Consider the following 24610-nt stretch of genomic DNA (forward strand, 5'->3'; position numbering starts at 1 on the left):
TGTACTATGTAAAATAATTATGCATGCATTTAAATCTGTTCTGCTCATTCAGTTGATGAAATTGTAAAATGCTATTTTACATTCATAGCTACAAGCAGATCAGGTATGAAGGGCTTTCTGGAAATTTTCATATAAAATTACTTGTTTTTCATATTAATTTCAATATTAAAATGACCGAGATTTTTTTTAAAAGAGTTTGCATTTAAATGAGGCTGGTTTAAAGAATAAGATTTGGAAAATAAGCATGTTTCCCCTAGACCCGTGTTATTGGAATCCAAATCTGAATTTAGTGAATCTAATTAAACATATACGTTTCCATCGAGTGTCAACTCACAGCCATTTTTATTACATTATGTGAAATTTGGGATGGCTGAATAATCTTTACTATCACAAACAAGCTAGCAAGTCATGATGTTGGATTTTTCTTTGCTTTTTCATAATAGAAATTATCTTGTTCTCTGTTATAATCCCTAAGTTCTTAGAGTTGGCTTATGAGTGGAAGTAACAGGCATAGGCATATTTCAGAAAATGAATATATTTGGGCTGTAAAGTACTGAGAAATAAAGTGCCTGGACCTTACATTTTCAGCTTACTTTCTGTTGTTACAAAAATCTCAATTTTTTCTGGTTGAATACAAATTGAGATTTTTTTCTTGTAAATAGACATCTTCATTTTCAGCTCTCTCTTCTTTTCTTTTTCTCTTGTTTTTTTTTCCCCCCTTCTTTTAAGTAATTGTTGCAACAGTACTAAAATGTTGAACACAAATGTCATCAACATCTGCGAGGGGGCCTTTCCCATGACTGATAATGGCCTCATCGGGGCATTGATAGAAGTCCCAGGAAAGTGTGGGGTTTAGAGTGATCTTTATTTCTGGCTGCAACTCCCTGCATCCAGGCAAAGGCTGAGGGGCCCAGATTCTGAGTTGGGGGCGCAGAAATGGAAGCCACAAGAACAGGAACAGTGTCACCTCTGGGGTTGGCTTTGCAAGACTTGTCTTGTTATTCTGAGAAAGTGAGGAGGCTATGACTGTTCCCACATTGATAATCATGGCAACTGTGGCTCTTGTTCACGTCTCTCTTTGCTACTAAGCTGTGGGGTCCTGGAGGACAGCCTCTGTGAGTACTCAGTACATGCTCAACAAACACAACTTTAGTGAATGACTGAGTGCTCCACTAAAACTCCAGGTTACTGTGGAAGCTGAGATCCTCACACACTTGAGTGAGTAGCTGATCAGGGACCAGAGCCCACCACCTTGTGTTCCACATCCCGTAGTGTAACTTACTGTAAGACGGGTTGTTGTCCAAAGCTTAGACACAGCTAATTTACCAAGACAGAGGAATTGCAATAGAGAAAGAGTTTAATTCATGCATAGCCAGCTGTATGGGAATACTGGAGTTTTATTATGACTCAAGTCAGTCTCCCAGAAAATCCGAGGATCAGAGTTTTTAAGGATAATTTGATGGGTAGGGGGTTGCAAAGCGGCAAGTACTGGTCGGTTGGGCCGAGATAAAATCATAAGGAGTTGAAGCTGTCCTCTGGTGCTGAGTCAGTGTCAGGGTGAGGGCCATAAGACCAGACAAGCCAGTTTATAGATCTGGGTCTTACCAGCTGATCCACCAAGAACAAGGCCTGCAAAATATCTCAACCACTCATCTTAGGTTTTACAATAGTGATATTATCCCCAGGAGAAATTTGGAAAGGTTCAGAATCTTGTAGCCTCCAGCTGCATAACCCCTAAATCATAATTTTGAATCCTGTAGCTAATTTGTTAGTCCTGCAAAGGCAGCCTAGTGCCCAGGTAGGAAGGGGATTTGTTATGGGAAAGGGCTGCTATGGTCTCTGCTTTAAACTATAAACTCAATTTCTCCTAAATTTAGTTTGGCCTGTGCCCAGGAATGAACAATGACAGCTTGGAAGTTAGATGCAAGATGGAGTGAGTTAGGTCAGATCTCTTTCACCATTATAATTTTCCGTTATGATTTTTTCAAAGATGGATTCAGTAGTGGCCAAGGCTGAGAGCAGGGTCCTCACCTTGTGAAGCCCTTGTCTGGGCCAGGACAGAGGAATTCACACAAGGTCAAAATGTTGTGACCGGTACCCAAGCCCCAGATGCCCTTGCCCTCACAGAAGCACATTCAGTGCTTAGACGCTTAGACAAGAACAAGAGGGCCAGTCCCTTCTCCCCCTGCTCCTGCCTTGGTCTCTTTCATATGCAGATTAAAGGAGCCAGGGAGCCCTGGGTAGCTGTGGGCAGCTGAATATGCAAGGGGAGTTCAAGGTCTTTGTCAGCGGATCCCTTTGGAAAAATTCTGAGTGAACATTAAGTCATCTATTTTAATACAACTTGGAAAAGCAAAACACTCAGCGGGGAGGTGTTAGAGAAATGACCTGGCCTAGAAAATACAGGTTGGTAGGATTCTTTTGTCCATCTCTTTCTCTCCCACTTTTTATAGGATACTGGTCGTTTATTTTGGAGAGGAGAATACATTAAGGCCTTTCACCACTGTTGTTCATCAGAAATATCCTCCTCTTTCCTAAAAATGGAAAGAAATCCATCCGTTTAGTGAACGTGTGTGGAGGATCTAGCAAATGCGTTCTCAGAGCAAACAGAGCAAAGATAGGAAGGAAAGTGTCTTTTAGCATGCTAATGTATTATAATGAGCAGCCAGGGTGACCAGAGTCACATTCATGGCGGGATTTGGCTGCCTTCTTTATCGCAACCTGTTTTATCAGCAGGGTCTTTATGACCTGTATCTCCTTCTATCTCATCCTGTGACTAAGCATACCTAACCTCCTGGGAATGCAGCCCATAGGTCTCAGTTTATTTTACCCAGTCCCTGTTCAAAACGGAGTCCCTCTGGTTCAAACGCCTCTGACAAAATCATCTCGTGCTAAGAGACACTCCCACCAGTGCCATGACAGTTTACAGATGCCATGGCAACATCAGGAAGTTACCTTATATGACCTAAGAAGGGGATGAACCCTCCCTTAATTCCAGAAATTGCCCACTCTTTTCCCAGAAAACTCATGAGTAATCCGCCTCTCGTTTAGCATATAATCAAGAAGCAACTCTAAGTATACTCAGTATACTCAGTCTAGGAGCCCATGCTGCTGCTCTGCCTATGGAGTAGCCAGTCTTCTATTTCTTTGCTTTTTTTTTTTTTTTTTTTTTTTTTTGAGATGGAGTCTTGCTCTGTCACCCAGACTGGAGTGCAGTGGCGCAAACTCGGCTCACTGCAAGCTCTGCCTCCTGGGTTCAAGCAATTCTCTGCCTCAGCCTCCTGAGTAGCTGGGATTACAGGCGCCCACCACCAATCCCAGCTAATTTTTTTGTATTTTTAGTAGAGACGGGGTTTCACTGTGTTAGCCAGGATGGTCTCAATCTCCTGACCTCGTGATCCGCCCGAGTCAGCCTCCCAAAGTGTTGGGATTACAGGCATGAGCCACTTTGATTTCTTAATGAACTTGCTTTCACTGTACTCTATGGATTTACCCAAAATTCTTTCTTGCCTGAGTTCCAGAAACCCTCTGTTGGGGTCTGAATCAGGAGCCCTTTCGGGTAACAGTTTCAAGGGGATATTAGCTAACTGTCTCCATGAAAATACTCAGCATAATGCAGGCAGATAGGTTATTATCTTAAGTGAAGATTGATAAGAAGACTTTGAAGAGATAGCTGAGGTTATTTGGGCATCATGTATCAACTTTCAAATATAGAATATTCAAATATACTTTAAAAGAGGGACCAACCAGAAACAAAAGTCTCAAAGCTCCCTCGAACACCTTCTGTTCAATTTTATCCAGCTTCCTTCCACTCCACATGGGACTTAACTGTGTATTATTATTGTATTTCTATTATCAGGATGTAGGAAACATTTTCTTGCTGAATAGCTAAAGCCCTAATAGTCGCTAAAAGCGACCTGATTTTGTGTTTCCAATCTGGCGCACACCAACCTTTACATCAAGTGGCCGAGGCACACACTTTACAGAAACTATTATCAAAGAACTCAGTAAGGTATCACCACTTATTCAAAAACTACACCGATATTATCATCCCTAACCTTCTACAAAGATTTAAAGGATGAAAGATGGAAAGGATTTTTAACTTAAGAATGACCAATGGCATTCTTCAATTAAAAATAACAAAACCTTCAGAAAACTTTGAGATCATTTAGCCAATGGCACGAGCCCTTATGTTTGTTTGGTCCACTCCTTCAAGGACATATGAGTCATCCTCCTGTGACTTGGCAACTGGAAGATTCATTTAAATAGGGCTTTCGCCTCGGATACAAAACTCTTCTCTGCTGCACAGGGACATGGCAGTCCTATATTCAACAGGTTCAGGTCACCTTCCCACAACACTCTTCCTAAACAGATCCTTAGTGATCTTCAATCCAGAGAATTCATTGGCCCAAAGAGGTATCAGGAATAAACTTCCTGGAACCCCTTTTGGAAGTGACCATATAACATCAACAAATATAGCAGTGGGTTCACAGTTCACAACTTAATGTAGAAATTCCGAATTCTACGTGATAGGAAGCCTACTTCAATCCAAGGCCTGAAAATGAAGTTTTCAAAGATCCTCTAGAATATCCCACATACAGCACTAAACGGTTGACACAAGACATTCTGAAGCAGCTGATGACCTTAAACAGCAGACAGTTTCCTCCCAACATGTAGAATGAAGACCCTTGTCTAATTCCTGTTTTGTTTTCACCTGCTTTATTATAATCATTCTTCCTCTCAATGTCTATATATCTCTGGCATCTACTCATAATGGTCCTTTTACTCTTTTCTTTCCTCTATGTTATAATTGTTAGTTCTGAACATACTCATTCTAATGTTACCCTTAGATTATTCCAAACAGTAGCCCCTGCCCCTACCCTTGCTGACTGCTGGACATGTCATCATCACCAGACTCCCATGACAAAAAGTTCTGGGCAATTTTGGTCTTATTGCATGAGACCTTTGGGAATTATAGCCAACGGCCTTTCAACTTTCACCTACCTGGAAAATAATGTCCCTAAACAAATCAACCTCTGACTTTTCTTGCATCCATCTCTTCAAGAAAAAGAATGAATCATTACAATCTATTGTTCAGACCCTATATAATTCTACGTTTGAATTCAACAGCCTCCATAGCACAATGGGCCAATTACTCATTCCCAGAAACAGACTAATAGAGATTTCAAATATTTCAGCTGATGTTAGCCCTTGATCGGACCTGACAGCATTAGCAACTCCTCTTCCTGGGTCTCCATGGGCTTGCTAGACACTGCTTCTTTATTGCCCAGGACACCTGGTCCTGTTTGCCTCGAATTAGCCCCTTATGCATGGTAGAGATTGTATCCCAAGACTTGATTCCAAAATCACCAAAGCTGCATATTCTGACTCAGACATGAGCTCCACAACAAGGCTACCCTTAAGTAGCTATTGAAGCACTCAGTCTAGGGGAATTGTTGACTTATTATTTATGCAAACAATCTGAGCAATGTTTCCAATGGTGAGAGTCATATAAACGAAAAACACTTTGGGCTCAGTGGTTCATGCCTGTAATCCCAGCACTTCAAGAGGCTGAGGCAGGCAGATCACGAGGTCAAGAAATTGATACCATCCTGGCCAACATGGTGAAACCCCATCTCTACTAAAAATACAGAAAAATTAGCTGAGCGTAGTGGTGTGTGTCTATAGTCCCAGGTACTCAGGAGGCTGAGGCAGGAGAATCGTTTGAATCCGGGAGGCGAAGTTGTAGTGAGCCAAGATCGTGCCACCGCACTCCAGCCTGGTGACAAAGGGAGACTCCATCTCAAAAAAAAAAAAAAAAAAGTTAGTCAGGTGTGGTGGCATGGGCCTGTAATTCCAGCTATTTGGGAAGCAGAGGTAGGAGAATCACTTGAACCTGGGAGGCAGAGGCTGCAGTGAGCTGAGATAGTGCCACTGCACTCCAGCCAGGGCGACAGAGTGAGACTCCTTCTCAAAAAAAAGAAAAAAAATTAAAAAGTAAAATAAACAAATAACACCATAAGAAGATGATAATTAAGCCTAGCAGAAGTTATTAATATCACCTGCAGCTCATAGGCGAGCCAGTCGCCATCTGAGAAGGCTGCAGAGGTTTTCATCTCTCTTTATGATGTATCAGTTCACTTCAAAACAATGAAAGAAAATAAAAGGCTTTTGGGGAGTGATTTCTAGAAGTGATGAAGAAAAGCATTTAATATGAATATTTATCTGGAGAAGACAATCAAACACAAGCATTTTAAAAGTAGAAAGATGCATAGTTTCTTTTCTGATGTTTTCTTCTCTTCTCTTGATGAAAGTGAATTATTTAATGCCATCTATAACTTCCCAGTTCAATTTAATGAGCTTTACCAGCTCCCCACATTTGACAATTTATTTTCTGTTAGGCTTTCAACTAAAATCCAGAAATAAAAGGTATGTTCCTTCAAAGCAATGTGATTTGCTTTGTGTATCTAATATATTCAAATGGAATAAATTCAGACATATTGTATCAGACTTCACTGAAAACCATATTAAAAGTTCTCCTGTTTGTTTTCAACGTCCCTGAAAATCATTCTCTTCCAGGCTATATTGACCTTTGTGAAAAAAAGGAGTAATGTTTGTCTATGTAGATAAACTTATTTGCAAAAGCCCACAAATTTAAGGTCATAACAACTAAGACAAATCTTGAAAATATGAGAGAATGCGTAAGAGAGTTAACAAAATAAAAGATACTGCAAAAAGCATATAAAGGAATCTTAAAAAATGGAAAGTCATTGATCCCAGGTTTGGGATGAACAGTGCAGTTCTGGTTACTTACTTTGTCATCGTGCTCCGTGTGAGTTCTGTTTCCAGAGCCCACCCTCCAGCACTAGCACCTCCTGCAGCCCACACAGGTGGGAGCTGGGGGCAGAGGACTTGGGAAGAAAGGAAGGCTGTGGCCAACTTTGTCATTAACTCACAGGCCTCTCAGTCATTTTGAGAAGTAGAAATCCTGTAGGCCTGGGTTGTCTAGGCTGAAAGACGTGGTGAAGTGTCCTTTCTCTCAACTCGGATGAAATGGAATTTGCATTCTGTACAGGTAACATGGTTTTGGGTCAAAGATTGGTTTGAAAAGGCACAACAGAGCTCCCATCTGTCCCTGATGGCTTGTGCAGAATCAGGTTACAAGCAGGTGTGGGACAGGTTTGGTTCAAACTTGGCCTTGGCAAGCACTATTTAGTATCTTTGTTCAATGGGCTTCACCCTTCTGACCCCCAATTTTCTCAATTATAAACAAAAAATTGTTGGTGCAGCAATTCCTCTTCCCAATGCCGCTGTACGGGTGAACCATCATTGTGCCTTCACAGTGGTTAGCTGGCTTCTACTAATACCACTTATCACTACCTTTATTGAATAATGATAACCAGGTTTTATGAAGCCAAACAGCGTTTGTGAGTTAAATTTGCAAACATTAGGTTATTTTATCAATATACCATCTGTAAATTCGGCTTGCCGATAAGAACACCTGGGTTAGGAGAAAAGTAACTGTCTCAAAGCTGCATGGCCAGTAGCGAGAGGCGAAGCTCTCACACCTGCAGATAGTCTTTCAGTTCCTAAACCTGTGGTCTTCCCTTTCTATCCTGTTATCTCTTCAATAGGCAAAGACCCAGGGTGCCCAGCCTGTGACACTCACACATATAACATTGCAGAAAAAGGTGCATGAGATAAAGTGTCTCCATCTCAGAGTTCCTTCCGGGAATTACAAAATGGTTTGTGTAGCCAGGGTGCAGATGGTGTATGACTGTTTAATTTGGCTCTCAAGCATTTTTTTTAAATTTTCTCTTATAGAAAATTGCAAACATACACAAAAGCAAAAAGAAGAGTATAATGAATCCCTGAGAACCCATCATTCATTTTTAGCAATGCCAACTGGCTTACCCCTGGAGAGCATTTAGAGGGTCTCATAATTGGCACTTATTGGACTTGGAATCAGAGCAAGCCAAATTAGTAATTATTGGTTTAATCCAACCTGCCTTATGCACTTGGTTACCAGCCTGGATAGGGAAGATGTGTGTGTTTGGGACCTTTTTCAAATGTTGATGCAAAATAGAGATGGAAAAAAAGTAGTTTCTGACCTCAACTCACATTCACTTGAGATAAAAAATAAAAAAAGACAAACCATCTATAAACCAAGTACTGACATATGGGGCACATTAATTTGTCAGGGAGTGGAACATGTTCCTTTGGCAGCTGATGAATTGCAGGTAACTTGGGGCTTCTCAATCTGGAGTAACTGCAGAGAACAGAAATAAGAGTTTCATGTCCTCACTCAAATGTCCTTCACCATCCCAAATAACTACCACTCTCCCCAAAAACCTACAATCAAAACACAGGCACTTGAAGTTTTACATGGGGAATATTTTGATCTGGCAAACCTTGAACTGCAAATTTTATTGCTGAGGAGGAAAAGAGGTGCCAAAAGTGGCAGGGAAGGAAATACACTTTAACAACCCTGTCTCTGTGAATTCTGCAAATATGTGTTAATAAGACAAATACTCGCCAAGCAAAGAATCAAGTCCGACATTCATTCAATTTTTATTTGTTGCTACACAATCTGGTTGGTGTTTGTTGATAGCCTTAAACGTGTCAAAATTAGGTCTTTAGACATTGTATTTCACAACTTAATTTAGGCAGATAAAGTAAAATATTCCAAGTAAAAGACACCTATAAGTATACCCTGAGTCTATCTGTTTTCTAATACAGAAATCCAAGTAGTTGGGTTCAGCAAGGATTCGTTTTGAAATAATAGAAAATAATGCTTTAAGTTTACTGTGAAAGATGTATAGCCACCAACAATGCTGAATAGCTATAACTGGGTATTCCTTCCCACAGAACATTTGAAGGAAAGGGCTCGTATCAATATCGAGAGCAGAAACTAGTTTGTCTCACGCGAGTGCGTCCATGGATGCTCTGGTCCATCTCCTCCAGATTCCCTAAGACCTGTTCTGTTCATATTGTTACTTTCTCCTCATTTTCTCCTTTCCTAATGGCTCTTTCTCATTAAGATTTTAATAAACTGAAGCCAATTCCAAAAGAAGGAGAATCAAAGTCTCTGAGTCTCTATTAGCCATCCTCTCGCCCTCTTTCCCTTCTCAGCCTAACTTTTTAAACCCCTTTTTCCCTGATTATCCCCAATGCACTCCTCAATCCACTGCAGTCTCTTTGGTTCCAATCATTCCACTGAAACTGTTCCTTAAGATTAATACAATTGGGCCAGGTGCAATGGCTCACGCCTATAATCCCAACACTTTGGGAGGCCAACGCAGGTGGATCACATGAGGTCAGGAGTTCGAGACCAGCCTGGCCAACATGGTGAAACCCCGTCTGTACTAAAAATACAAAAATTAGCTGGGCATAGTGGTGTGTGCCTGTAATCCCAACTACTAGGGAGACTGAGGCAGGAGGATCACTTAAACCCAGGAGATGGCGGTTGCAGTGAGCTGAGATCACACCACTGCACTCCAGCCTGTGCGACAGAGTGAAAAAAGAAAAAAAAAAAAATCAGTGAAATCTCCATCTTGTTGAGTCCAGGACATTTTCAGTTTTCATTTTGATTGAACCCATGAACAAATTTGACATTGTTAGTAATGCCATCTTTCTTTAAACGATGTCCTATTTTTGTTTCACACATTTATAGAATTTCTGCCCATGCCTCTTTCCTGCTCCATCGTAATCTGTTTGATGGATCCTCGTTCTCTACATGCCCTTTAATGCCTGACTCCTTGACACACAGTCTCCGGATTTGTCTTCTCCTCTTCAAGATGAATAGCTTGCTCACATTAGTGTCTAGAAGCACCACTTGGAAACGTATTGAAATGCATGTTCTTTGGACTTACCCAAGACACAGGGCATCAGTTTTGACCAAGCCCAAGAAACAACATTTTTAAATAAACATGTCAAGAAATTCTTTCTACCTGCTGGGCTGATTGAGCTTAGCCAGTCCAGGGCTTCCATTGCTGTCTAATTCTGACACTTTCATTTGTATGCCTCCACCCAAAACCTCCTTTCTTGGCTTCAGAGCCACACATCCACTATCCTGGCAAATACTCACACTTGGATGTCATCAGAGAACTCAAAGGCAAATAACTCAGAACAGCTATCATCATCTTTCTACAAAGCTGGTTCTCCAACAGCAGTCTCTGTGGGAAACAAATGGAAACTTTTTGTCGACTGGGCACTGAGAATAATGTGGGAGTTATCCTTTGTTTTTCTCTCTCCCTCCTTTCTTTCCTAGCCAAATGTCTAGTACAATTAATTCTATCTCCCAGATATCTCTTGACCCCATTAATTTATCTCCATGCCCAGCACCCTAACAAAACTCCAGGTGGCCATCATCTCTTACCTGAATGATTAAAATAGACAAAGGTCTCTGCCCCTCTACTCTTGTTCACTCTCATGTCTTTTCCACACAACCACCAGGATTATTTTTCTAAAACAAGATTTTTATCATTTTATTACCCTGATAAATAGTTTGTAATGATTTCCATTGCCTGTAGGGTAAAATCCAAACTTCTTAGTGTGACTTTTCATCATCTGTCTCCTGTCTACGTCCTCAGATTCATCTCAAGCCAGTTGCTCTGAATTCTGAGACTTTGCACAGGCTACTCCCACTGACGGTAACATTCTCCCCTTCCTCCTCAGACTCTGGTCTCAGCTTAAAACCCTCTACCTTGGGGCCACCTCTCCTAAGCCTTGTATGTTTCAGGTCCCTTGCTGTGTACCTCTAGATCCGCCTCACATAACACTGGGCATATTTTATTTAGTATTTGTATGATCTGCTTTTGGCATTCCAGGGTAAGCTCTGTGAAGACACAGATGGCATCTACCTTCTTCTGTATCTCCAGCACCTGGGATGATGCCTGTACATTTCATGTTCCAAAGATACCCATGTGAGTGAATGAGTCATAAATTATCCCAACATTCCCGGTCTCTCCTTTTCCCTACAGCTGCCTCTGACCAATCCAGTAACAATATCTGATATTAACCTTTCTGTTAAATTATTTTTAACTTAGACCCTAAAATATACCATTGAGCATCCCAGATTTAACTGATTAAATGTACTTGTTCATGTACTCTTTTCTCTTTGCCAGATAACCGTATATCTTTCTTTTGCACTTAGCATAGATTCTCACAACCTAAGAAAAAATGCTTCTCCAACAAGGTAATTAAATATAAGTTTACATAGGAAAGCACGTGTCTCTAAGAAAAAATTCTGCCTATGGGATAGATCATATAAAGTATATGGTCATCTTATAATGAGGCCCCTATAGGAAAAAGTCAGGAAGGCTGTGACTGAGCAGAGGATTGTGAGAGAAAGGCAGCTTTTGCATCTTCACAAAATTTTATTATGATGTGAAGAAATATAAAAATGTAATATACTTGTGGCTAGTGCATAATATTCATAAATGTACTTACTGTCATATTAAAGGAAATAAGTGATACAAAATTATATGCACTAAGGATAAAAGTATAGTTATTGACATAAATGTAGAAAAAGCTTTTGGCAAAATATGCTGTTATCCACAACAAGAAAATAACTACAAAACCTGGGATAGAGAGGAATTATATTAATCTGGTAAATGGATTGAAGGATGCGGACTTCCTGATTGGAAGATTCTACAACAGGCACAGCACAATTGAGAACATTAGAGCACAGCGTTTTCAGAACACTGGAGATAGTCAGGCGATCTGTGAACTTCCAAATACTAAGAACATGCTAAGTTCTGGTGAGCCCATCCACCCTTCCCTACCAAGACAATTCAGTACCCCGATGCGTTTCCCAAATTTCTCTTTGCCTCAGGATATTCCTATCCTGCTCAAAGCTCCTCTGGCCCTCAAATACCCCTGCCCATAGGATCGCAGATGTTACACACGATGTGTGATCAAAGGGAAAAAAATGGCTTCTGTAAAAAGAGGCAGATACATCAACCCCACTCCTACACCCATCCCCACTCCTGCTAAGAAATTCTGATTTGCTGAGGTTCCGAAACAGGTTTCACATAAGCTAAGAAAAGAAAAAAGTAAAAAAAAAAAAAAAAAAAGCCCTTCAAGTCATTACCGGGTCTGTCCTATTTTTTTCTTCTCACCTGCCAGTGATCAGGGCATAGAAAAGTTGAATTTTAAAATTCCGAGTCTTTATTTCTGTTACCAAAATAACAACAACAAGAATTACGTTATCTTTGGTCTTCTCAATAGTGACATCAGAATGTCAAAAACAATGGAGCAATGTCTTCCAAGTTGTTAAAGAAATTGATTTTATGTTAAAGTTTAATATGGAGCAAATAAGAATAGGATAGAATAGGTATTTTCCACATATGTAAGGTCTTGAAAATTACTTACCATGCACCCCCTTTCAGGAGGTTGTTGGATGAAGTGCTCTACCAAAATGAGGACATAAACCCAGCAAGAGACATTCATGGAAACTGTTAAAAAGAGGAGCTTACACAGGAGAAGGGCAAAGGGAGTCCCCACAGGATGGTGAAAACAGTCCCCAAAATGGCGAGTATATCCAACAGGCGTGTGTCAGAAGACTGCAAAACTGGATCCTTCAGGAAGGCCACATGAATGAAATAACTAATTTTTCTAAACAGAAAAAAAAGAGAGTTTGACAAATGGCAGAGAGTTTGGAGTTAATAATCAGTGTATAGCAAACCACACACACATACCTACACACAAAGGAGATAATCATTAACTCAAGACAAAACAGTAAGTATCCAGGAAAACAAAGTGTGTATAGGAAACCACAAGGCTCGGCTTGAATAAGGTTTGCATCGTGCTACACAATGACCCTGAATATGCAGACAGAGAGCTGGAACTTGTGTGGCAATAGAACTCCCACGCAAAGCTCAGGCTCTGCAACAACCAGCACTGGAAAGCCCAACTGCAGCCTCCACAGCAATTTGCCCAGAATGGTCAGAACTTGGTGAGTGACTTCCAGTTTCCCTCCAATTCGAGACCGACTAGATGAAGCCAAAGGGGCTCCCAAGCCCGTTACATAAGATGCCTTCTTCTAGTTAATTCACCTCCAGCTTCCCTGGGCCAGTAACCTGGGACCTGAGCATACCTGAAGCCTTATTTTTTCCTATTCTAAGCTCTCTCACTCCTCCACCTGTGATCTAGTCCCTGCCAAATGCAAGGGATGGTCCCTGACGTCCTAGCCACAGCAAGCTCTGAGTGAATAGCTTGTGTTGGTTCTCATTTTGGTGGTCTTCATTTATTTCCACAACAGAACATTGATTTAGCCACAATGTATTACTACTGTGGGGGGAAAGAGGTCAGAAAGGATGGATATAGGAAGACAGTAGGCGTATGTGAGAGATTAATACGTGTCTTCTAGAGGGGGAAAGCATAAACAATGACTAACACCTAAAAAAATAATCAAGTGCCACTGTAAGTATATTACAGAGAGATTTGGACGTAAACCCCAAAGGAATCAGCTAGAAATGCTTTCCATCAGGAGAGAAAGAGGAGGACTGTAAAGGGATGGCTGTTTGACTGACAAGCGTTTTTGAATTATCTGATCCTATGTGAAAATACGGCTGAGGTAAAAACTAAAAGAAAGCAAACCATATATTTAGAAATCTCCAGATTAATCCTATTCATGTAAAGTAACACACACAAATTCAAAAACCACCACGAAAACAACAATACATATTGTACAAAGCTACGACTCCTAAACAAGACATATGTCTATGTCTATATGACAGAGAATGAGATGCAAGTAGGAATCTGAAATGAAGAAAGAAAATGAAATAAAACAAATGCAATATCCTGCCTAGGGCAATGGGATGTGCCTTGAAATCAGAAGTGTGAAAAATCAAATCTCTGCATTGGAGGTTAATAAAAGGGGTGGGGGCAGGATAAAAAAAAGAGCCTTAGAAAAAGAAAGGAAAATAAAAGAAGGGAAGAGAAAAGAAAAGAAAGGAAAGGAAAGGAAAGAAAAGAAAAGAAAAAAGAAAAATTAAAAACATATTTGCAGAAAACTCTTCAATCTTCTGGAGAGTGACTGTGAATCTCTTAGCAAATCTTGTTCTGACATAGGAATTAAAACACCTGTAGTATTAACCCTGACCCTAACCCTAACCCTACCTGAACCCTAACCCTAGCCCTAACCCCAACCCTAACACTAAACCTAATAATTAATCTAGTGTTCAAACATCATCCTACCACCTACTTTCTATGTGACCTTGGGCATGTTTTCTCATCTGCAAAGAGGAATAATAATACCCACCTCTCAGGATTGAGTTGAAAATTAAATGAAATAATATGTAAAAATTTCTAACACACATCTTGCCAAATAATGAGTCTTAGTAAATGTCTGAAATTATAATTATCAGATGCTTTGCGATTATTTGGCTTTTCATTGGGACTTCCAAAATAAAGTCTAAGTCTTATGAGAAAAACAGATGTTTTAATCTCCTTTCTCCCTCTTACTCTGTGGCTCTCAAAAAAAACACATTTGCATACTTAATGGTCATTGAGTGAAAAGAACTCATTTTGGTGAGAATTACAAAGACTGCTGAAGAAAGGGAAGAGACCCCATGAGTCCAGACTATGGAAATTGGTGATGTGGGGTTTTTAGCCTGTAGATAAAACACTTGGACTAAGGTGATTATTATAACATTCGTAGATAAAATTTTGGAAAGTCAAACGTCACCAGGGACACTGTTCTGGAAATTAGCAGCTCTCTCACTCAATATTTTTAAATGAAGTCTCACTTTAATAGAGACATAGGTACAATACATATTTCTCTTTCCTTTTTCTATGGAGGAAACCACAGTCAAAGTGTGAGGATTAATGGCATCAGACACGAGTCCCCAGTGTTGGGGAGAAACGGTGCGTGTCGGTAATCTGTCTACTGAGGACAGAGCAGCTCCCGTCTGTTGAAAGGAGGAGGCTGAGCTCAGCTCCCTCCAAAGGTGCCCCATACGTAGAGGGCAGACACAAGGGTAGCAGGCCTTAGATCATACAAGAAACTCTATGAATGCAGATTGTCATATAAAGTATCCTCATTTTTATATATTGGCTTATACATTACAAAAATCCTAGGTCAGCCAAACAAAATGCATTATACATCTGCAGACCAAATATAGTCCAATAGTTTGATAAATTTTGATAATTTTTTCTCACAGGAGAGGGATCGTTTTGTGTATTTTTGATAGAGATTGGAAGACTGAGGCCCAAAGAGGGAGAAAAGTCTTCTCAAGGTCAGTTGTGAACAACAGGCCAGGCATGAACAGAAGCCCATTGTATGAGTCTGTTCTCAGACTGCTTATAAAAACATGGCCCAGACTGGGTGATTTATAAAGGAAAGAGGTTTAATGGATTCACAGTTCCATATGGCTGGGGAGGCCTCACAATCAGAGTAGAAGGTGAAGGAGGAGCAAAATCACGTTTTACATGGTGGCAGGCAAGAGAGCGTGTGCAGGGGGGACTCCCCTCTATAAAACCATCAGATCTTGTGAGATTTATTCACTACCACAAGAACAGCACGGGAAAGAACCACCCCCATGATTTAATTACCTCCCACCAGGTCACACGCATGACACATGGGAATTATGGGAACTACAATTCAAGATGAAATTTGGGTGGGGACACAGCTAAACAATACCACCCACATTCTCTGACCTCCAGTCCAGAGATCAGGAATAAAAGGAAGACACTGGCCTGGCCTGCACCCGAGCTCATCCCCCAGCAGGAGGGAGCCCAGATCTCAATCCTCATCTGGACAGTCTCAAAGTCAGAATCTGGAAGGGTGTTGCAGGGCCTGTGCATTTGGCTAATATGTAACTTGTAACTCATGAAAAGCAGACATATATTGACATATTATTAATATATTATGAAGTGTGAATTATTAAAATGTAAATATTTAAAATATTTTTTTGTTATGTTTTTTGATACTTCTTCATTTTTGACCTACTGGAGAGCCTAAAAATGAAAGTGGTTCATTCTGTCTGCACCTGCAAGAGATCCTGGCTAGATTTGATTGACTTCTTTTCCCTGATGTGAAAAATGGGGAAGGTATTCTCATATCCAATGAGTATTCTGAAGGGAGGCTATGCTGCATAAATGTATTAATCCGACCTCCCAATTATCTTAGAGCAGAATTACATTTCACTTATTAAAAATTCTAGTAACGTGTTCTTAATTAAAAACAAAATTACTTTCCCTCTGCTAATGTAAATTAATGAATAATGTACCATTCTCAACTTGTTTTATATGCATTAAAGCATTCTATCATAAGAGAAAGTCATAACTCCATTCAATAGTTTTTAATATAAATAACTTCAGTTGTTTCTAATATTGACATACTGATTTGGTCACATTCTTTTCTTATTAAAAGACCACATCAGAAACACATATCATCTCATATCTGAAGAAATTTCAGAAAATATTCTTCCTGTAGCTTCAGCTGATTCGACATTAATTTCCTATATCTTTTCCTACTTTGGCATTCTTATCCACAGATAAACCTGTGGTTCTCAATGGTAACGCAGCACTCTTGGAGGGTCGGGATTCGGTCCACGTTGTCATTCTCAGGGTTTACTGCTGGTTTAGCTTACCTTTCATTCATAATTCCCTTACAAAGAGAAAATATTCTGTGACTTTTATTAGCTACAGCGGCTTGACTGTTGCAGTGATCAAGCACATATTTTGTTAGCAGATGTGTTTGCCAGTAAAGACATTCTCAGGTTCATGGGTCTGTGTATATTTACTTAAATTATGCAAAAGACTTCATAATTACTAGTTAAGGAAAACTTTAGGCGATGAATGTAAATTTTCCCATGTTTCTCATCTGATGAGCATTATTTATGTTAGCAAAATGTATCTGAAAATGTTCAGATAAGCCTTTGTTAGGCAAAGAGACTCAGAGAAGGACTCTGATACAGTTAATTGAAACTCTTATGTTCTAGGAGGACACGGTGGTATAGAAAAAGCTGCTATCCAAGGTAGAGAAAGGTAAGGAAATGGATGAGATGTAGCTCAAATGCCCTAGTGGGCCAGGGGTGGGAGCCTTGAGTTTTCCATGGAGTATGAAGGGAATTTGGTGTTTGAAGGAAGTGGATTTTGAATTGGGCTTGAAAGATGTTCATGCCAAGAAGGAGGAAAGCTACTGCTGGTGATGGATACACAATAAACACAGAAGTCGCTTTTAGAATGCACACTTAATGGGGCTATGTCACCTGGGAGGTAAAGAGCTTTACACTTTTTTAGATATAAAGCACAAATATACATACAGCAGTAAAAAGATATGCAATATATTTGGGATATTAAAATAGCATTTTATTTTATGATGCTTATAAAGACATGGCCCAGACTGGGTGATTTATGAAGGAAAGAGGTTTAATGGATTCACAGTTTCATATGGCTGGGGAGGCCTCACAATCAGAGCAGAAGGGGTGATTGTTTAGGGTAACAATAATGAAAGAAAGCTGAGTAGCACTGCTTCAGAGATGTAAGATATCTTCCATTTGGAATATTTACATTTTAGAATACAGAACATGATGGATGAAAGCGTTCTCTTCAGTGAAGGGGGGAGTAAGCATTTTCTGAACTGACCCCAGTGGCCAAAGAAGGCTGCATATGTGATAAATGAAAAACAAGAGTCCAGGCTTTTCCCAAAACCATGGGTACTGCCTCATGTTTTACCATTGACTGTCACTTCCTTGGGTTTATAAGACAATAGGTGATGATGTTCCCAGAGTAATTAAGACTTCATGTTGATTTTAAGTACCCCTGAACAACCTGAAAAATCACATATGAACATATACTGCATGGATACGTCTCAAAATTGGCATTAAATGAAACATTCAAGAGTACAGGCACCATTATTCATACCAAAAAAAAAAAAAATTTGCGACTTATGTTCTATGCATGTTTTGGGACAATTGCCAAACACATTAGCATCTCTGGGCAGAAATGAAATCGACGTGAAGGGAAGGAAAAAAAACTAGCATGAAGCAAAAAGGAGACACTTTACATCAGCTGACAACAATAGCATATTTGCGAAATCCTTTCCTCGAATCCACTCTGAACCTGCAGTCCAAATTATTTACAATGGGAAATAAGTGAATGAAAGAAAGTTCTTAGATTTTTATCTCGATGGGATCTCAGCACAGATTTGTCTGATTTGCTAATCAAATGATTTAAATTCAAGATTTTCATTTCTGGACTTGTGGAGTAACTGTAACCTAATTACCCTTTAGTCTTAAGCAATTTTTAAAGAGTAAATGTATTTGAGATGAATTTTCAGGCCTTAGACAACAAAAAACACAAGGTTAGGAGCTGAGCGCTTGTGCTGAGAGAAAGTAGTAATTGTCCACAAGTTTACCTCTAGTTTAAACAGAAGTTCGCTCACCTGTTAGTACTTCATATCCAAATTATTGTCAAATGTACATAAGCACTGAGTTAATTTATTGTGGGAAGGGATGTACTTCAGAAGGAATATTTGAATTGTGAATTTAAAAAAGGGGTATAACAAAATCTGTGATTTCTGGGAAACTATTTTAATTCGCTTTTCCTTGAAATGCAAGGTTGTACACAGCATCTGTCAGATTCTCTACTACAGTGTGAACACAATGTTACATTTGTATTTTGTTTGTATTTTTTTTCTGCCATCTCTCAACTATTCTCTTACCCAGTGAACTGCAGACGGTTACAGATATTTTTGGTACATAGCATAGACATAGTGCTTAATGTTCATTGAATTAACTAATTAGCCACATAAAATGATAAATAAATAAGATGCAAATGAGAATCCCAATGTACAGAATAACACTGGGGAGTTGGAATCTAGTTTTGAGTCTGTCACTCACTTCCTGACCTTAAATAATATAACTTCCTCCATCACAGCTGTAGAGTAACCCTCTATCTAATGAAGAACTGACTTGCGTGCTGTTTGAGACCCTGGTCTTTCTTGCTCTGTTGCCCAGGCTAGAGTGCAGTGGCACAATCATGGTCATTCACTGTAACCTTGAACTCTCAAGCTAAAGCGATTCTCCCGTCTCAGCCTCCATAGTAGCTGGGACTACAGGCATGCTCCACCATACCCAACTAATTTTTTATTTTTTGCAGAGACTGGGATTCTCGCTATGTTGCCCAGGCTGGTCTCAAACTTCTGACTTCAAGTTATCCTCCCACCTCAGCCTTACAAAGCATAGGTGTGAGTCACTCAGCCAGACCTTTTGTGTTCTTTATACTTTTGTGTCTTTACCTGTTTATTCCAGCTTCCTGGAACCTTCATATTTGAGACTGTTAGTTTCCCACCATGGCTTAATGGCCTCTTTTCACTCCCTTTCCCTTCACAGTTGCAAAAAGTTTTTGGTGTTCTCTCCTTATTTCTTTCAAAAAGCCCTTTCACATTATTTATCTCAAGAGGAGTTGGTTTTTAGTCCACTGAAAACTCTTCCTTTTTTCCCCCTTGTTTTCAAACAAACATCTATACAAGCCAGGGTTTCTGATGGGCAGAAGCTGGGCCTACAGAATAGTTCTCCTACTTGTAGACACTCTGGGCTTCTGAGTTACACAGTTGACCTCGCAGGATGAAGTTCTTACTACCTTTGGAAAATTGCATTATCCAAAATGGACACTGCAGTTTCTCCCACCCCACATGCACTTGTTACAATCAGGGGTTTTTAGTTTTCTTTTGCTTTCTTTTCATTTGTTTGTTTTTTGAGACATAGCCTCGCTCTGTTGCCCAGGCTGGAGCGCAGTAGCATGATTTCAGCTCTCTGCAATCTCTGCCTCCCAGACCCAAGCAATTCTCCTGCCTCAGCCTCCCAAGTACCTGGGACTGCAGGCATGCACCACCACACCTGGCTAATTTTTGTATTTTTAGTAGAGACGGGGTTTCATTCTGTTGGCCAGGCTAGTCTCGAATACCTGACCTCAAGTGATCCACCCGCCTTGGCCTCCTAAAGTGCTGGGATTACAGGTGTGAACCACCACGTCTGGCCTACAATCAGGTTTTAATACTCTTCCCATTGAGATGTGGGGGTCTGTGTTCCTTCTCCTTGAATCTGGGTTTTATTTTTGGGATTTATAGCAGAAATCTTGCTATGTGATCTCATAGAAGGCTTCCTCCTGATTCTTGAAGCATTATCCCTCTGGGAACCAAGGCACCATGCTGTGAGGAAGCTCAAGCATCCTGCGGAGAGATCCACAGAGGGAGACAGTGAGGCCTCGTCAGTGTCACAGCCCTAATTGAGTTTCCGGTTGAAAGCCAGCCCATTTGCCAGCGATGTAATGAGCCATGTTGAAAGCAAGCCCTGCAGCTTCCAGTTGAGGCTCCTCAGCTGATGCTGTAAGGAACAGAGATGAACAATCTTTTTCCAGCATTGCACAATTTGCAGATTTTTAAACAAGTAAATGATTATTTTAAGTCTATGTATTTTAAGGTAGTTTGATACAACACAATAGAAAACCTGAGCATCTTTTGGTTTTGCCCCAGGGGTCAATATTTTATAAGATGAAGAAGCAAAGGGGTGAAGAACAGATACGTTTTTCTCAGTGAAACCCCAGTAGCCTTGGAAATTCCTTCCAGACTTAGAAGTTAGATTGCCCATCGTTTCTATGGGGACATGGGATAATTTTGTTCATCCCTTTGTTTTCTTTCACGAATATTTTAGAAGGAAGTAGAAGTTGTTCACACCAGGGTCAACAGCCAAACAGCATGAGAAATCAAATGTTTCTAATGAAAAGTGGTGAGAGGCAGCTTGGGGTGGTGGCTGTGGACACAGAAGCTAGGACAGGTTTTGCAGATTCATATCCTGGCTGGCTATGACACATCCTTGTGGTGAGCAGATTTTTTTTTTTTTTTTTTTTTTTGAGATAGGGTCTCACTCTGTCACCCAGGCTAGAGTGCAGTGATATGACCTGGGATCACTGCAAACTGCCTCTGAGTTTCAAGTGATTGTCGTGCCTCAGACTCCTGAGTAGCTGGGATTACAGGGATACATCACCATGCCTGGCTAATTTTTATATTTTTGTAAAGATGAGTTTTTGTCATGTTGGCCAGGCTGGTCTTGAACTCCTAACCTCAAGCAATCCTCCCTCCTCAGCCTCCCAAAGTACTGGGATTATAGGTATCAGTCACCATGCCCAGCCATAGATTAAAAAAAAAAGTGGCAACCAAGGAGATGTGGACATAACTCACACATGGTGAGACATTAAATAATTTAATGACTGTATTTATATTCTTGTGGGGAAATAAATGCCAAGGTACAGAATTTAAAACCATAACCTTCTGTATCATTTATAAAGACTGGACTGCAAGAAGAGAGAAGCCTTCCAGAGGCTAAGACCAAAACATTCTAGCTCCTAAGACACCAAAATTGCAAGCTTTCTTCTATGCCTGAATTTATCCAAAATGTCTCCGGTTCCCTGAATCATTCTAAGCATTCTTTGTGATCTTCAAGAGAGAAGGGGCTTTTTATTCATTAGGAATATAGCTTTGAAATAAAATTTAATATGCACTTAGAAAGAGATCAATATATTTTTAAAAAGAGATCAAATATACCTTTGAAAACCAGAGGGGGTCTCAGTATTTGTTCCAAAGAACAAAAGAGAGTGTGACTTTGAAATTCTATAAAGGGGTTATGATGTCTGTTTGCTTGAAAAAGAGAAGCATTAGGATATTTTTAATAATTGGGTTTTTAAACAAACCAATGTCAGGAACTTCTTTTGATTCTGGAGACTGCTGTCCACGTCTATATCCCCAATATTTGGTATGGTGTAGGCATGCATTCAGTGTTTGTTAAATAAATAATGGCTGAAATCATCAAAGACCAAGCATTCAATATTCACATTAACCTCACGATATGTGGAAGTACCACTTATTATCAACTATTTACTAGATAACCTAACTATGGCATGGGGAGGATAAATAACTTCTCCAAAGACACATAGTAAGAAGGCAGAGCTGGAACTTGAACCCAGGCAGTCTGACTTCAGGGTCTAAGCCCCAAATTCTCAAGAACTAAGTGCCAGGAAGGGACACAGAAAGTAGGAAAATAAAGCAGAAAGAAGAAAGGTGAGAAAGAAAGAAAAAAAGAGAAATGCTGCTGGCCATTAGAGAATCATTAACAATATTACACAGGGCAAATTCAGAATATTTGGGTGAGAAGCATGAGTGTAGCAAAATGAGGACTGAAGGAGGAGACAGGATGTTGAGATGAGGTCTGGTCTATTGAGACAGAGAGGAGACAATGACAGACACGCTATAGCAGATAAGGGCAACAGGTGGGCAGCAGGGGCAGGGGAATCCTATCTGAGTTCCCTGTCCCTCTAGGAATTGAGAAGCAGGTGCTTTCCGACAGCACAGAGGGTGGGGATTAGTTGGGCGGTTGGGGGAAAGATCCAGTGAGAAAGATGCCTGGATTCATGTCATAGAAGACTTGAGTGGCCATGAGGTCAGCTCGGGGCTGGAGATCATGAACTAGCAGAGAAATCAAGTCCACTCCCCCGGGATATTCTCCCAATGGCCTTTGACAACCTAGGTGCAGATATCGTCTATGTGGGTGTTGGAATTTGTCAAGAGTTTATAGGTAGGCATAGTGGGAAGATAAAAGCACTAGATGTTGATGATCTTTTTACAGGATGATTACAAGGAGGTCCTGTTAAGTCTACACTGGATAGGAAGTTCACCGAAAGGAATTCAATTGACTGAAAGAAACATGAAGGGGTTGAAAGGAATGGGGCTAAGTGAGGTCTAAGGGCAGGTATGAAGAAGGAAGATGCAAGAGAACCTTTGCCTATGGAAGGTGTGACTCAAGGTGGGGGTTCACCCACATTTCGGTAGGAGACCTCACAGGTGGGGCAGGGTTCAAGTGTAGACCTTGGGAAAAGCCTGCTGAAAAGGCGGCCAGTATCCTTCTGTAAGCCACACAGGGCCACACCAGGCTGGGACGAGGCTGCTGAGTTCAACCCAACATCTTGTATAAAGCAAGGACCTCCCTGTCTTCCTCTGACAGTCTTCAGAGGGATTATTAAAATGTGTCAGGGGAGTGCCCATGTAGCCAGTAAAAAGAAAAAAAAAAGTCATTCCAGGATTACTTAGGAATTATTCAATTTGAATTATGTTGATTCTTTAGGAATGAATCTTTCATGTGAAATATATTCTCCCTACATGTTTATGTACTTTAAATATGTCGTTTTATGTAATTGACTGCATAGAAGTTGCTATATAAACTGCGATTTTACTACTCTGAGGTTGTGTTAAATTGCTGTAAATTAAGAATCATAATAATGCCCATATCAAAGAAACACCATAAGGATAAACTTAGACCATATATAATGTCCCTCCTCTCTTTCATTTAGATCCCAAGTTCTGATGTCAGGAAAAATTAGCTGAAAAATCACTGGTATTTTTACTTTCTTGGCTAAATAAATTGGCACCATAATGGAGTAATATCATTAACTAAGTTTACAATCTATTCAGCAAACCAGCTGTGAAATAATGTCATTCTTGGTGCTTTATTACTAATTTCGGTGGCATTTATTATTTCCAATTATTCAAATCAAGTAATATTGCATTAGCATTTCATGTCACATAATGGTTAAATTGGCATGTCTTCAATTTGAATGAAATGTAACTTCAATCTGTACTTACAGACACGGAAAAAGATCTCTGTTCACTTACTGATTTACACGAGACCTTCTCTTTCGGAAAAGTTACTCTTGCTGGGAAAAGTCTTGGCAAAGGTGCGTGGGTTGGAAATGTCTCTGACTAATGGGCAACACTGCTTCAGGAAGGGAGAGATGAGGGTCCGTGGCAAGGTAACAGCTAGGAACCCGGCTCTCCTGGGATCAAGGGGAGTGGAGGTCATGGAGTGGTGAGAGAGGAGGATGGAGAGAGATGGGTATGGCCAGCAGTGAGATGAGGCAGCTGGGACCCTTTCCCGAGACCTTGCATGTCCTCAGTAAAGTGAATAAATGGGGTTTGTGAACCTGGACATGCTGATGTTTGGAGCTGACAATCATTTGTCATGGGAGGTTGTCTAATACATTGAAGGATTTTAGCAACATCACTGGACTCCAATCAAAGGATATCTGTGGCATCCCCCTTCACAGTCCTGGAAACCAAAAATGTCTCCAGGTGTTGCCAAAATTCCTCAGGTTGAGGGGAGAAAGAGGTGAAATTTCCTGTGGCTGGGAACCATTTAATGGAACTCCTGAAATGCTTGTTGGGACTGGACATTTACAGAACCAGAAGAAGGGGCTTAATATGGTGACTGGACTGGCTCATAATCAAAATGTCAAAGAAAAAAAAAACTTAGCCAGAAGAGCTGTAAAGAGGTGACCATGAGGAAGTGAGGCCACAGGTATTTCAGACATTGTATGGGGATGGGGGACAGTCCCAGGTCCTGGCAGAGGTTCACCAGGTATAGTTCTGTAGGTTACTCAGAAACCTGGGGGCCCATAGATCATATTCATAATTGTGTTTTCTTGTTTGTTTTTAAATTCACACTTTAAAGGAACCATTCGAGTGAACTATAAAACTGGACATAAAAAATCAATTTAAATTTATATAAATATTTTAGGGAAAGAGAGGTCTTTTTTTTTTTTTTTTTTTTTT

The sequence above is a fragment of the Theropithecus gelada genome, chromosome 11, assembly GCF_003255815.1.
Source record: "Theropithecus gelada isolate Dixy chromosome 11, Tgel_1.0, whole genome shotgun sequence".
Classification (NCBI taxonomy): Eukaryota; Metazoa; Chordata; class Mammalia; order Primates; family Cercopithecidae; genus Theropithecus; species Theropithecus gelada.